At 43.7% G+C, this 16,438-nt stretch overlaps 1 protein-coding gene across 3 annotated transcripts in view; it reads left to right on the forward strand.

Moving 5' to 3' along the window:
* Positions 1–8,564: 8,564 nt before the first annotated feature.
* The window catches only part of VSNL1 (visinin like 1), a 91,058-nt gene continuing 83,184 nt past the window's right edge, over positions 8,565–16,438 (forward strand). Inside the window, exon 1 of one of the 3 annotated variants that reach the window (XM_063330520.1) lies at positions 8,565–8,792. The gene's annotated coding sequence lies outside the window, so the exon portion shown is untranslated. Of the gene's footprint in view, positions 8,793–9,332; positions 9,473–16,438 lie in introns of those variants that run through there. The other 2 variants (XM_063330518.1, XM_063330519.1) reach the window with 2 other exon arrangements.

Genomic DNA, 16,438 nt, shown 5'->3' on the forward strand with positions numbered 1-16,438 from the left:
GGAAAGTACCTGCTGCTTTTGTTTGAAGTGTTCTGGCTTCAAGTCTGTATTGCTACAGAACCCTTTGCGTACGACAGCCACACCAGAGCGCTCCCCCTTTTGCTTAGTTTACTTTTCTATCAATGCTAAACAAATCACAAGAGCAAGTGAAAATATCAAAATTCTTTTTCTCTTAAGATAATAAGCCACACTGGAACTTTAAAATATAATATGTACATAGCCACCCTTTCTTATTTTTTGTTACAATGCTCCTCTGGGAGCAACCAGCCACTCTGGAAGAGGGCTCGTGCCCCAGGACACAGGGTGTTGAAGGCAGCAGAGAGCGTGGTGGGTTCCAGGGATGAAGGAGTAAAGAGTGATGCAGGATGGACAGACCGTGACCCGAGAGATGACAGAATGGATGGAAATTTAACCATGAGGGCTAACCACGGGGCTTCTAAAGGGAGAAGATGTTCTTGAGGAAGGCTCAGGGAAGCAGAAACGCTTCATAATAGTATCTGATGCTGGGTTAAACCACTGAGGATGGTCCTCACATGTAAAGGGTTCTCAACGACTTTTTTCAAGGGTTCTTTTCGACTTTTAGGAGGCAGGTTCTGAGAACACTGTCCCTTTTCATCCTCCCCTCTTCATCCTGCTCCATCAAATACAGAAAGATATCAGCACATGCATACCCCAGGTGCTCCCTGTGGTCTGACTTTGGGGAAGGCTCTTGCATTCTCCAGCAAACATGGTGATGGGATATGCTACACAACATTCGGTACTAACTTAAAAAGTGGTTTGGTTTGTGATTTTTTTTTTCTTTTTCATTTTTATCACATAAAGAAGAATGAGAATCAGTACAGTTATCTCAGTATTAATAATTTTTCCTTTTGAAATATTCTTATATTATGTATTTTTATAAATATTTATAAAATTGTATTTTAAAAGTTACTTCAGATTTATATGCTGATATGGCACAGGTTGCTTTTAGCGTGGCAATACATTTTTCACCACTAAATGCTAAACACAGTGAGGCTCCATATTAATTCTATGGGTGAATATTTTTTCAAATATCTAAAGCATAGCTAACTGTGGAACTCCTTGCAACAGGAAGTTACAGAAAGCACAGATAGAAATTACTTAATAACAACAGATTCATGACCAACGGGCTCATCGATGGCCGTTAAGCATCCTGATCCAAATGTAAACTCCAGCTCTGCATGTTCCTAACCTTGAAACTACCAGAAAGGGAGGTGTTCTCACGAAAAGAAATGTTGTTTAACTAACTGCTTTGCTTTTGATAAGCTTTACGAAAACTGACATCTCTGATACCAGCTACCAGACTAGATGCTGCACGATGTATTTTGGGGAGAGAAGTGGCAGCATGATTTTGACAAATAGAGATGTTGGCAATTAGAGAGGCACGTGTAGATGACTGGCACTTATTTTAGGGGTTAATAGATATAGAAAAAGATGACCTAGCATTACAGATGGAAAGATTTCCTTGCAAATAAAATTATGAAATAATTTTTCAGTGTTTTGTTTAACATCTCTGTTCTCTGATGAGTACCTCTGTCTGTTGGTTTTGAACTTATTTTAGTAGTCCAGTAGCCTACTTTTTGAGCTGTATCTCCACTCTCAGCAGCACATCCTGCTTTTGTGATTACGGTCCAAGAGTGCTGATTCACTGCTGTTTTCTCAAACCAAATTATATTAAAAAGTAGTACTTCTGAAACAAAGACTATTATGAGAAGTCATCGTGTCTCACAGTGCAGTTTAATTATAAAAAGATAACTACGTAAATGTCCACCAAGATTATTTGTCCATAAGCAAGTAAGCAGTCCTGCTGCAACCTTTATTGTCCATCTACCTTCCCTGCCATATTTTAGTAGGAATTACATTCATATCACAGCCTAGAAGTGTATTATTAATCATACATAGCTGTATGACAAACATCAATAATAAAAAATATGACAAAAATGCAAGCAAACTGAGTAAGATCACCTGGTGTCCAAAAAAAGGTTAGGTAGCATCTTGTTTGTGTTGGTGGGTGTTGGTAAAACCAAGCATTTCATTATGAATAAATCCACTGACCTATTTGAAATTTATGTCCTTTTCCTTTATTACTTATTTTAATTTCCTTTATTATTTCCTATTATAGCCACAGCTGCACTCCAATTTTTCACATGTCATCATGTAATATTTTAGCTGAGGACAATCACTTGTGGATCAAATAAGCAAACAAAGCCCTCTTAGAACATTTCAAGACTACATGACCATTTTGACTTCACAGGAATTATTTTGTATATGTAAAGAGCTCTGCCTTGAGCTAAATGGCAGAGGAGAGCACGATGCTATGTTTAGGAGGACATTTGTAGAAAATGAAATGCTTCTAAGTTTTGTCATTCCTATCCTTCCAAACAAACATTAGTTACTTGAAGCTTATATTTCTCAGGTCCAGAATGTCAGCTTTTTATTTCCACTTGACCAAATGCCTCACTTAAGAAGAACAACTGGAACAGCTTCTGTGGGAAAGAGCCTACTGGGGTAAAACCTGGGCTCGTGCCATTTAGCTTTAGACGCTTCGTTTAGGTGCCTAAACTTAAAACTATTTTTGCTTGACTCCTGGTAGTCAGGTTCCCAGTCCAAATCACCCTGTCAGGGCTGCCTTTTATTTTCGTTGACACCAGAGGCAATGCAAGGAAATAGGCAAGTAATTTAGCTATCAAATATAGGTATCTAAAGTTAGGCATTGCATGTACTCCCCAGCTGTGACTCTATTATACAACATCAGAGATGAAGTTACATAAATGGTATTTTCCTTACATTTCATACATGAGCCTGAGAAATTGAAGACTAATAAATAATCTCATTAATAAAAAGACCAAATTATAAATTATTTGGTTTGACACATACAGAGGTGATCTGTATACATAAAATCATTACATTCCACAAAGAAGAAAAAATTAAGGTCTGTTTTGTTTTATCTATATTCTTAGGGGCATTATTTAAAAATGAACGAGATGAACGTGAAAGATATTACATATACATAAAAATGTAATTTTCATATAATTATATATAGCACATTAAAGAAGCAAGACAATCTACAGTCATTTTGAAACTGATAATCTCGGTCACGCTCATTGTTCGCCATTGAGTATCAAGAATCTCACCCTTTCCCAACTGCAGCATGTTGCAGCAGCTTCATTTAATCAGAAAGCCTTGAAGCAGCTCCCTTCTGCCAATCCTTGCAGCCGCATTGCTGCTCTCAGTTCCCATGTAACAGACAAGTGTATTTCAGCGTGCAGACACTGCACGAAGGGAGCACAGAAGGGAGGAAGGAAATACCTCCTTCAACAGGCCTGGTAGATCATGAAGTGCACAGCTGTAGATGTAGATATAGTCTCAAATTCTTTCTCATGATATTTATTCTGATGTGGATTCTCAAAAAATAGATATGCAAATACATTCTTAGCAAGTATGAAAGCGAAAGGGGAAAATGCAACCTCTGAAAAGGTATTCTGCAATTAAATTGATGTCTGTAAAACAGGAGGTCATGCTAAAAAAAAAAAAAAAATCTCATTACCAGTAAGCCACCTGCTGAGATAGTGACTCCTCTCAGAGACTACTGTGTCTTTTAATATTGAATTCTCTACTCTGGAGCAAAGAAGGGAGAGAAAAAAAGGAGAGGAAGATCTTCAGTTTCATTAGATTTTGAATTCCTCTCTGGAGATGCCTATCTATCTCCCTGGACAAGATCAGAGGCTTAGGGCATCACTTGTCTTCTTTTAAAGGCATAAGCAGAACGTTTAGGATTCAAAGCCTAAAGGAGACCCGTGTAAGCCATGGCAGACTGTAGGAGCATGTACCTACATTTTTCTGCTATTCATTCATATGCTAAGAGTTATTATATTTATGCTGTTCATTGTGATGTTAAAATAAAAAAAATACAACGAATAGAAAACTTTGGGTCAGATTCTGACTGTTTAAATTGATGTACTTCCATTATGAACAATCTGTTCTTTAGGTTCAAAAACCATTTAAAGCTGCTAAATGGCAACGATTAGTTTCATTTGCAAAATCCAAAGAACTGAATAGCAAGAAAATGAAAAATCCTACATTTATTTATATGATAAACAAGTGCGGTGCCTCTAATTCTCCACAGTCTGAAATACAGTATTATCATTTACATAGATTAAAAAAGGATGTTAAGTGGCTGAAAATGCCAGCGGTCTGAACTGGCAAACTTTTACAGCCAGCTTACAAAAGGCTTCAGGTGTAGGACAGCACAGCGTAAGCCATGTCATAACAGCACAACTGCTGATAATGTCATTTTTACCTTCTTAATGATAACCCTGTGCATGGTTTAATGGGCAGCATTTATTAAATCGTTGATTTAAGGCAAAATACAGCTTCTTCGCGGGCACTTTGGACGAAGCAGTAATACTACAAACAGGGAGGTTTTATATTATATCTTTACTTTTCAAATGTGATTTTTTCTTGCATTGTTACAGTGATGTAGTACATGAAAAAATAAGACAAAGCTTTCTATAATAATACCTCAGAGTGCTTCTTTTTTTGAATGAGCATCATGTTTCAAATGCATTTGAAAACATGGTCTAAGTAACCTGAACTTATGCAAGAATTATCTAAATGTAGACGAGGAAAGTCGTGCATGAAAACACACCACAGAGCATCTTCTGCTTAATCTACACTTTTTGATAGTAAACGGGAATTCTGCCACTGAAATCAAAGAACAAAAAAAACACATATGAAAAGTTCTATTTACAGAATCACAGAATGGTTTGGGTTGGAAGGCACCTTTGGAGATCACCTAGTCCAACACCCCAGCTAAAGCAGATTCACCTAGAGCAGGCTGGACAGGAACATATACAGGCAGGTTTTGAGTATCACACAAGAAGGAGACTCCACACCCCCTCTGGGCAGCCTGTTCCAGTGCTCTGGCACCCTCAAAGAAGTTTTTCCTCACGTTGAGCTGGAATTTCTTGTGTTACAGCTTGTGTCCATTGTCCCTTGTCCTGTCTCTGTGCACCACTGAAAAGAGTCTGGCCCCATCCTCTTGACACCCGCCCTTTAGATATTGATAAGCATTGATAAGATCCCCTCTCAGCCTTCTCTTCTCCAGGCTAAACAGACCCAGGTCTCTCAGCCTTTCTTCATAAGAGAGGTGGTCCAGCCCCTTGATCATCTATGATTCTATGATTCTCTACGTGCCAGCCACCCAGTAGACAATCCTAAACTAGCTTTCAACCACATGACTAAGATATTGTTACCTGGGTAGCTGTGAAAAAATGAAACAGCAGCAAAACCCAACTAAAACACCAAGTAAATACCTGGTCTGAGAGCCAACACAGAGCTCTGCACTCCCATAGCTACACTGATGCCACTTAGAAGAGTTACCAAGATAAGATGAAGTCATGCAGTAACAGCAATATGGACACAATCAAAATAGGTCACACAGAATTAATGTTGCACTGTGATGGCAAAAGACAAACTTATAAATAAAAAACTGAACAAGAAACAGAGAATATGAGGGAACAATGTGGTTAAAACTTACCAAGCAGATGCCACAGCACTCTAACTTTCATTATGCTAAAGATGATTATTAATGATCTGGCAGGCCGAGCAAGCAATGAGGTAGCAAAATATGAAGATGACAGGAAATAATTTAAATTAATCAGAACAAATAAAACAGGAACTTCAGAGATACTCAGTGAAGTGAATCACCTCCTCACTGTTTGTTGGTGCTCAGGCTTGAATCAACCTAAATTTTTAGCATTTTCCAGCTCCATTTTTGCACATATAGAAAATCAAAATGTCATCTGAGGAAGAGGAATGCTCTGGGAAATTCCAAAAATGCATAAAATCATAAAACTACTATCTTACGGCCAAAAAAGTAAACCTGGGTGTAAAATCAGTGATTTTTCCTTGTCACACAGGTAACTAATAAATTCAATTGTCTATATTAACAGTGTAAATACTGCATCTTCATGTGCATTTGTACAATACCTCGTGCATCATTTGGAGTTATAATTGAATTTTTTGGAAATTTCAACAATAAACTAAAAACTATTACCATCTATCATACAATCTTTATGTTTTCATTTTTTTCTGAAATAATGAGTAGTAAGATAAAAATGGGCATGGCTTGGTTTAGATACTCTTTTTTATATGTCATTATTCTGCCCTCCTTTCACCTCCTTGCTGTATCCATCTGCTTTCTCTAGTGTTACGCTTAGGACTTGCTAAATATTCTTAATTTATGTATTGTAAACAGTCAGCAACAGAACTTGCCATGCATGAAAGTAAACATTTATGTATGTCTTTGCTGAGAAGGGGCCTACCAATTAGTCATATGCTGTGCAATGTCTAGTGAAAGAGTCCTGATCTTTACTCCTACCAGAACAGCAAGTACTACAGCCGCTCTACTCTGCTTTAGTGAGAACCATGTGGAGTCCTGCATCCAGCTCCGGAGCCCTCACACAAGAAAGATACGGACCTGTTGGAATGGGTCCAGACGAGGGCCGTGAAGACGACGGAACACCTCTGCTATGAGGACAGGCTGAGGGAGTTGGAGTTGTTCAGTCTGGAGAAGAGAAGGCTCTGGGGAGACTTTATAGCAGCCTTACAGTACTTAAAGGGGGCTTATAACAAAGATGAGGACAGACTTTTTAGCAGGGCCTCTTGCAATAGGACAAGGGCTAGTGGCTTTGAACTAGAAGAGGGTAGATTTAGACTATACAGAAGGAAGACTTTTATACAAGGGTGGTGAAACGCTACAACAGAGTACCCAGAGAGATAGCAGATACGTGATCCCTGGAAACATTCAAGGTCAGGTTGGATGGGGCTCTCAGCAACCTGATCTAGATGAAGATGTCCCTGCTCGTTGCAAGGGAGCTGGACTAGACAACCTATAAAGGTCCCTTCCAATCCAAACTATTCTATGATTCTACTACAATGACAGTTACAACAGAAAGAGAAGGGCAAGATCAATTGGATTTTGTATTGAAGGGCAAGATCAGTTGGATTTTACATCAAAGGGATGAACAATGTTATGCAAATTAAACTATCTAACATTAACTTCCACACAAGATGCTTGTGGAAAAGAACTGCCAATGAAAGCGTGGCTTGCAATGCAAGATGATGGCTCCACACATGCATGATGGCTACAGGTGGCTCCATGGATGGGACGCAAGTGCCACCCACCCAAGAGCAGCCTGCACTGTTGGATAAAAACGCCACCAACTGAATCATAGAATAATCTAGGTAGGAAGGGACCTTCAAGATCATCAAGTCCAGCCGTTAACCTAACACTGACAAATCCACCACTAAACAATGTCCTTCAGCACCATGTCTATCCATCTTTTAAATACCTTCAGGGATGGTGATCAAACCACTTCCACGGGCAGCCTGTTCCAATGCTTGATAACCCTTTCGGTGAAGAAATTTTCCCTAACATACGATCTAAACTTCCCCCGGCACAACTTGAGGCCATTTCCTCTTGTCCTATCGCCTGTTACTTAGGAGAAGAGACCGACCCCCAGCTCTCTGCAACCTCCTTTCAGGTAGTTGCAGAGAGCAATAAGGTCTCCCCTCAGTCTCCATTTCTCCAGGCTCAACAACCCCAGTTCCCTCAGCTGCTCCTCATAAGGCTTTTCTCCAGTCCCCTCACCAGCTCCGTTGCCCTTCTCTGGACAGACTCCAGCACCTCAGTGTCTTTTTTGTGACGAGGGGCCCAAAACTGGACACAGCACTTGAGATGGGGCCTCACCAGTGCCGAGTACAGGGGGATGATCACTTCCCTAGTCCTGCTCACCACACTGTTCCTGATACAGCCCAGGATGCTGTTGGCCTTCTTGGCCACCTGGGCACACTGCTGGCTCATATTCAGCCAGGTGTTGACCAACACTCCCAGGTCCTTTTCCACCAGGCAGCTCTCCAGACACACCTCCCCAAGCCTGGAGCGCTGCATGGGGTTGTTGTGACCCAAGTGCAGGACCCGGCACTTGGCCTTGTTGAACCTCATACCATTGTCCTCAGCCCATTGGTCCATCCTGTCCAGATCCCTCTGTAGAGCCTTTCTGCCCTCAAGCAGATGAACGCTCCCACTCAACTTGTTGTCGTCTGCAAACTTACTCTGAGGGTGCACTCAATCCCCTCGCCCAGGTCACTGATAAAGACACTAAACAGAGCCAGCCCCAACACCGTGCAGCCCACAGGGCAGGCTCCCGTCCCCGCACACGCACGATGGCTACGGTCGACGCCGGGCACGGGGCGTGGCGGGGCAGGCCGCGGGGCCGTGCCGCCGTTTTGCTCCGAGTCACCGGCAGCGACTCCGAGGCCGCCCCGCCGAGGCGGCAGCTGCCCGCGACCCCCGGGCAGGGAGCTCCTGCGGGTTCCGTGTTCCCCGGCGCTCCCCCTCGTCCCTCCATCCCTCCCTTTCGCTGTTCCCCGCCACCCCCGCCACTGCCGCCGCCACGTCTCGACCCGCCGCGCCCGCGCTCCCCCTCCCTCACGCCCCCGGCGGCCGCGCGCATGCTCGCGCGTGCGCGGGGGCGGGGGGGGACGCGGGGCGGCGGTCTGCAGTGCGGGGCGGGCGGCGCGCGGGGCGGAGCGGGGGCGCGCGCGGCGGTGGCGGCGGCGGCGCGGAGTGAGCTGCGGCGCGAGCGGGCGGGCGCGCAGTGAGGCGCCGTCCCTGAGGCGCCGTCCCTCCGGCCGCAGCACCCCCCCTCCCCCCACGGCGGGACCCCTTCGCCTTCCTCCACGCCGCGGACAGCTCTCAGCACCCAGCTGTAAGTGCGCACCGGCGGCGGGAAACCGGGGCGGGGGGGACGACGAAGGGGGCTGCGGGGTCGGCACCGGGCGAAGTGCCGGCGGGGGAGCTGCCCGTCCCGGCGGTGCGGTCGGGAGGGACGAGGCTGCCTCGGGGTTGCCCCGCGCGGGGCTTTTCCACCCGGGAAGGCGGCGGCGGCGGGGATGGAGGCGCGGTGCGGCCACCGGGAGGGGATCGTCCTCGCCGGTAAAGTTGCTGTTCGCCGTTCGTCTCGGCCGCTCCGTGCGCGGGAGTTGCTGTTTCCCGGGCGAGAGGGAGGGAAATCCTGTCGGCAGCGGCTGGGCCGTGGGGTGCTGCGGGACGGGAGAGCGGAGCCCGCGGCTATCGGGGTACAAGCACCCGCCGCCTCAGGAGCGGCCGTTTGAGCCCCTCGCTTCGGAATTTGTGCTTGGAAACGTGACAGTGAAAGTGGAAGTCTTTGGGCGTTCTGCTTCGTTTGGAAAGAGAGAGCGAAAAGGACGTTATTTTTTTTCCCAGGAGGGGAAAACAAAACAACCCCCCCCACACCACCACCACCACCAAAAATAAGAGCGTGTGAAACCCAAGAGCGGGAGCAGTCCCCGCAAGGTCATCACACCCACGGGGAAGGCAGAAGCGCTCCCGATCCTTGCGATCGCCTTAGTGATATTCTTACTGCCTGTAAGAGATTTTTTTTAATTTATTTTTTACTTTGGTGTTTTATTTCATTTGCCATGCGAGGACCGCCTGGGAAGCGGGTGCGCTCGCCCCTTCCCGCACGGTCGGTGCGGTTGCCGGGCTCCGGCTATTTAGTGGGGCATCATTTGGGGTGAAAATGGAGGGGGGGGGAGATAAGAGGAGCTGAGGTGACATCCAAGCCGGTTTCTTTCCCCCCTCGCGAAGGCGTGAGGAGGAGGAGGAAGAGGAGGGAAAGGAGACGGACGACGGGAGGGAGAATTTCGTTTACAGAGATCAAAAAAACAAAAGAAGGAGCAGGCTGAGACAGATCGTGAGCAGCCGCCGGGGAAAGCGAGGCGTTTTGTGCGGAGAGGAGTTGCGGGGGCGTGCGCGGCCGCGGATGGATGGATGGATGGATGGATGGATGGAGCGTGGAGGAGGAGGGGGGGTGGGGCAGCCTGGCCGGCGCAACTTTGCGCGCAAACACCGCTTGAAAATGAGTTGTCCGTCCCCGAGTGGGCGGACATGCCTGCAGGTGATCCGGGGGTGCTTCTTTTCCGTCCTCTTCCCAAATTTCTCCCCACGTCCTCCCGGGAAGGACCGGATCCCCGTAGTATGCTGGGCATGGAGTTGCGGCAGGGGACGGTTTCCCACCGCACCGGGACACGGGGGCTCTCCCCACCACCACCCCGCATGGGGGAGTGGGATGCGGGAAAGGGAAGGCAGCACCGGGGGGGGGGCATTCCAGCAGCCTCCCGCACGCCGTGGGTCCCCCCCAGCCCACCCTCTGCCCCCCCCTCCCCCAGCGCTGCCTTCCCTCCTGCGCATCCCACCCACCCGAGCAGCTGGAGTCCCTCATTGCCATTTGCGGGGTTGCCGGTGCCAGGCTTCCCCCCCCTCCCGCCTCCTCCTCCCGGGGGTGTCCCCAGCTCCCCCCGCCCCCCCCGCCCCGGAGTCTCCTGCTCTCCCCACTGGGGAACGCCACCCTCCCCCCGAGCCGGGCGGTCCCTTCCCTGCATGAAGTCACCTGCAAGGTGTCTTGTGTCCGTCCCCCCCCCCCCCCCCCCCCCCGCCTCCTTCTGCATCCTGTCCCCAAACCCATTCCTTAGCTGGGGTGTCGTCCCCATCCTCCCGGTACTCCCCTTCCTTGGCTTGGCTTCTCCGGCCCCCGACGTGAGGAGAAACGGGCGGAGATTGGGGGCGGGAATGGAATGATCTTATACAACTGCAGACAGCGCCCCCGCCCCTGAGGAGCCCGTTCAGGGGCTTTTCGGAGGCGGGATGGGGCTCTCCGCCTTCCCAGGACGAGGAGGGGGAGTCCGAGCCCGGCCGTGCGGAGCCCTCGGGGCAATCGGAGCCCCCGCACCCGCCTTTGAAGGGGGGGGGGAAGAACCGCGCTCCCAAACCCCGCACCGCCCGAAAGAGCTCCGCAAATCCAGGGGAGGGGGGTGGCGGTTCCCTGCACCGCCAAGCTTTTCGGCTGACAAAGAAACTGTGCAGGTAACGGGGTAATTAAAATTGAGATGCGGTTACTTGCACGCCAGAGCCTCGGCCAATTAGCAAAAGGCCAAATGTACGAATAAATTCCATGTTCTTGTACAGATGTTAATGTAACAGATGTGTTTAAGAGATACAGGTACTTCTCCCAACAATTCTCCCAGCAAAGTATTTTTAGCAATATCTTGTAGCGAGTGTTACTGTGGATAGGTGTTCTCTTCCTTCGTATATTAAAAAGTTCAGCTTTCAAAGGTACCACCACCTCTTTATGAAGAAGATGCACATATTTACTAACCGTAATATGATAAAGAACAGAATCCTCACCTTCAGAGAAGAATAAGTATGTGAAGAAGCTCAGTCTTCGTAAAATACATATTCACTGTCCCTTTCAGAATACATGCCTAGTGGTAGTTTGTTTCTATGACACATTTCCAGACTCATTAGTTTTCACTAGTACCCTTTTACTTGACAGAATGCCTTTTTTTTTTTTTTTTTTTTAAAAAGAACGCAGTTCATTTAAGAACATCAGTTTACTTGAAAGGTCTTCCAGTACAGTGTTAGAACAGCACTATCCATTTCAGATTTGTGGACTCTGCTCAATTTTAATTAAAACTTTAATTACATTTTGCTTCTTCATTCAAACAAAGCATAAAGTAGCCTGGGCTAATGCTGCTGTCAAGGAAAAATAAAGAAACATGTTCTTAATTTTCATTGTGTATTATTCCTGCCTTTTAATTAAGGACTGAATCCTTACCCCGTTGGGCTCAAAAGGAATTTAGCCACAAACTTTCCTGACATAAAACTGCAATATTTAATCAGTTTTCTAGGTTGCCCAATCTTCTTGCCCCATACGCATGCGCACCCATATATAGAATTACACCACTGATTTTCCACTGATTTTTTCGTGCCTCGTGTTCCGGAACGTCCAGCCATTGACAGCACATCAGCCATGTCGTCGAGCGGCGTCTGCTTCAGACTGTCACAGCATTACGTAATGTCACCACCGCAGAACAAACGCTGGAGATGTCCCCGCTGCTCTCAGTCCCTTTTTACAGCTCCCTGTGTGCACTCCCCTGGCGTAATATACCAGAAGAGTCATAGCTGATACCACACTATGGTACCAGCCAGAAGAAAAATTCTGCTCTGGCTGGAATGGTAAGGCAAAGTCTAACTGGGATGTGATGGGATGGACAGGGCAGAGCCGAGCAGAGCAGAAGGCTGCCGGTTCAGCTTGCTGAAATAAGGCTGTCTGTGTAGGACGGGAGCAATGCAGTGAAGCTAGCTTTGGTGCTATTTGGAAAAGGCGCCGCATATGTTCCACGGTGAGAGATCCTGCTGACTGCAGCATCTCCGGCAGCGCGCTGGGGATCCTGGCGTGCCTTCCAGCCCTTACCCTCTCCAGGGAATGGGGAACAGGATGCAATACTGCACTCCTGCAGCTCCCACTCTTCTCTTTTGAGTACGTTAGGATGGTAGACCCCTCTTGACTTTTCTTTCTGTCCGTTCTCTCCATATAGGTAACAGGCAGGATCTAAATCTACGAATATGTATTCCTTTTCACAAACACATGAATATGATGAACTTTGTTGCAAAAGCTTCCAAAATTGTTTACTTTTCAAGCTGTGGTTCTGGTTCTGTTTTTCAGTTTTCAAATTTTAATTTTATGTCTGGCTGCACTGTGAATTCGTGTGGTTTTTATATCATATCTGTGCCTCACCCTCATACTTTAGTTATTCAGTTCTGTAAATTTTTGCAGATTCCTGTGGATTTCCAGAAGCTTACGTCACTTGGGCAAATAATCCCTCTAATTTTTAATTATACAGCAATGTAAACTAGTTGAAATTAGAGTTAGCGAATTCAAAATATGATAGGAGAATTTGTTTTTATAGTACTTAGAATTGAAACACATAGCACTTACCATGAGAAACTGTACTCCTTGCCTGTGATGTCAGTCATTTTCAGCACTGGTCTTCCCTTTGGTTTTAATGCATATTGTTTTGCCAGTGTAGATTTGGGCTAAATACCCTTTGTCATTAGAGAGGTCTAAAAAGAAGCTTGTTTCAGGGTGGTTTTGACTGCCAATAGGTTCTGCACTTTCCTTTAATTTTGTCTTACACCGGTAGAGAAGAGCGACCGTGACCGTGTCGTCTTCCTGCATTATTGCTCATGCCTAATTTTGACTCAGAATTCTCTGTAATGAACCTAGATCATTTCATCTCTCCCTGTTTTCTTGTGGGTCCATGTTACCTGCATTTGCATACCTTTTGCCGTTCTATACATTCGTTGCCTTTTTCTTTCTTCCTTTGGAGTATAATTTTGTTTCGTCTCTGATCTTTTTGTGCCTTAATTGCATCTTTGGATCTCTTTTCTCATTACCAATGATCTTCTTCACTGTTTATTTCCCGTAATCCCCAGGAAAGAGCATGACTTACTGCGTGGCTTCTCTACGTGGCATTGCTGAAAGCGCTGCCTGATACAGGAATACAGCATGAGTAGGGAAGGCTGTGAGCATATGTAAGATGCGAGGATCCAGATGGGCTCCCATCACTGGGAGGCGCTTTCTTACCTCAGCTCCAACTCTTTTCTTCATTCATAGAAAGAGAGACTCTTAACTTTTGAATTTTATACTATTGCTCTGAGAGTAATGGTGATAATCCTTTTCAAAGACAATGAAACAGATGATAAAGAGGATACTTTACTTTTTCGTGGAATACAAAATCTCTGGGTAGCGCTTCAAATCTATATTGCTTTTTAAGTTGTGATTTAAATTGCTAAGTGTATATATATGCATTTTTTCAATTTGTGTTTTAAACTGTATGTGGACACTATCCACAGGGTCTCTGCTTTCAGGAGCTTTTCCGCATTTAGATATGAATATTACCCAAAGGACAATAATACACATGTAGGAAATTAAGGCAGATTATTAAAGATGGTCTCAGAGATGAAAGTTGTAAAAAAGTAAGTAGTTTCAAGGAGGCAGTTGAGGAGAAGGAAAAGATAGAAATCACTTGATACTCAATTTCACTGATGTGTTTATGAGAATATCAAGCTGGTTTTCTTTGTGATTATTCCCCCGAGGAGGGTAAGGAACAGAATATGTTTTGTAAAATAACTTGTAAAACCACAGTTAATTGAAATAAAGAGTGTTCATTGGGAGTGAGATGACAAATGCATCTTTTGTTGAGCTAAACATGATGTATTCTGAAACCGATATCAACGACAAAGGAAGAAGTATTACAAATCTTATTGAAAATTTTTCTGCCCAGAATAAACCCCATTAAGTCACCTTTTCAATTCCAGATTACGGATTTAACAAAACATATTGTAGCTTCCCCAGTTTCAATGTTTTAAAAGAGCAAGAGTTTGATACATTCTTGAGTTTGTCAACAACTTAAGATTTTTGAAGTCACGAGAAGTGATAATTTGAGGTAATCAAGTGGCTCTTTTAAGATAATTTTAATAAAATAATTTCCTACTAGGAAGATAAAAAATTTTAAATTCACTTTCTTTTTTATCACAAAGCCATTTGAGCAAGAATATCTACACAGTCAGCATGGCAAGAATCTAAATTGATGTCCAGAGAAAAACCAAGGTATAATGGTGATTTTGTAGCTTTTACGCTAATATATATGAGACACTAAACTTTTTGATTAAAATTACCTTTAATCACTTTTGACTTAAACCTGATTTATTTTTAAATAATTGATGATTTCAGAAAAGCATTATTATTTTTATGCAGTTCCACCGTATAGTTTACTAAATACCAGAAAGACGCACTATACCTATTTCTTGTTCACTAACTTAGACCTTCTCAAAGTTCATTGATGAAAAAATGTAAGAACTGAGATCCAGGATGGTAAGACTTATAAATGTCCTATTAACTTGTGAGTTTTATTTTTTTCCTACTGAGTTTTTTTCATACCATAATTAGGCATAAGAAGATATTGGAATTTTGTTTAACTCCTGATGAGTTGAAGCAACCAGTATGATAACAGCAACCAATGGGATTACCTTGGTTGTTCAAACTTTGATGAAGAATACACTGTCAGCACTGTACAAGTCAAAATGTATACTGAGGAATAAAAGCTGTGACGGTAATTTACAGGGCTTTTAGGCTAATAAATTAAAGGCTCTAAACCTTTTGATGAAAATTGCTTTAATTAGTTTTAACTTGTAGCTAAATAGGAAGTTGTGTTCTAGAGGTGAAAGCTTTCAGATTCATAAATGTTTAACTATACAAGGGATAATAGTGAGAATTTTAGCCAAGTGTCTATCAGAATCCATAATATTCGATTCAGCGATACCTCTACCCAGTCTCCTGTTCACGAACCGCATACCTGTTTTTTTTGGGGAAAAAAATAAGTCTTGATTTAAAGACCACAGATAATGTAAAATTTATCTCAGTTCTCCCTAAATTTTTCTAATAGTTAATTATCCTTAGTATTAAAACATAAACCTCGCGTCTTGGTTCTGGACTTCATTACCAGTTCTTGAGCCAATCGATCCCTGAAGCAGTTGAAAGAATATTAATCTCAAATACATCAGCTGTTGAGTCAGGTGTGTATAAAGTATCTATGATTTGGTTTTAGTATTTCACAAAGGCAGTATATTACTGGAAATTATTTTTTTTTATATAAAAGATTAGTGATCCAGTTAGTAAAAAAGTTTTTACTCAGAAATAGATATTAAATCATTCACTGTAAGACGGAATTAAATGGCAGTGAGGAGAGCTGAGTATTATCCTTTTTGTGGAGAATATCTGTGTATTTAATTAGACCTTATTCTGAATGGAGTCCTCTAAAATTAGAACATCTTGTTTATAAAAGCTCTTAGAATACAGCATATTTCTGTGTGCTCTTATCTGCTATATTTAGAAATGCAAAGTAACTGAAGACTCAGAGAACGAAATTTGGGATATTAGTTAGTAGTTTGAATTAAAATGCTTTTTTTTTTTAATAGAAATTGATATACATAGAAAAAAAAATCTGATTTTGAAAAGTTAGTGAAAAAGAACAAGGCCTTAGCACTGAAAATAAAATCGGCTTATGTAATGGATAACACCGCAAAAATTTATCTATTAAAGTATTGCTGATATCCAGCCGATATCGCTATAGTCGATGTGCTTTCATTACAACAGAATATATACTGTACTTTTTAAAAGCAGTCATTTTTCATTTTAAACATATATTTTTTTCAAATGATACAAAGGAGTACCGACCTTCAGCAATAGTGTTGAAATACCTGTCTTGAATTGCATAACAGGCTTTCAGTTTGAAAGTATGAAAAGGAATTTTAGTTTGATATGTGAAACAGTGGATCATACTGACGATTTTTGCAAACCAGAGTGATTTATTCAAAAGGACTGAATCTTCAGATCCCCTCTAACTAAGTTTGACTTGTATTTTTCATGTGGGTTTTTTTTGCATCTGACTTGGATATGTTAGTACTCTCGGATCTGATCACATCAACTAC

The sequence above is a fragment of the Chroicocephalus ridibundus genome, chromosome 3 (genome assembly GCF_963924245.1).
Source record: "Chroicocephalus ridibundus chromosome 3, bChrRid1.1, whole genome shotgun sequence".
Taxonomy (NCBI): Eukaryota; Metazoa; Chordata; class Aves; order Charadriiformes; family Laridae; genus Chroicocephalus; species Chroicocephalus ridibundus.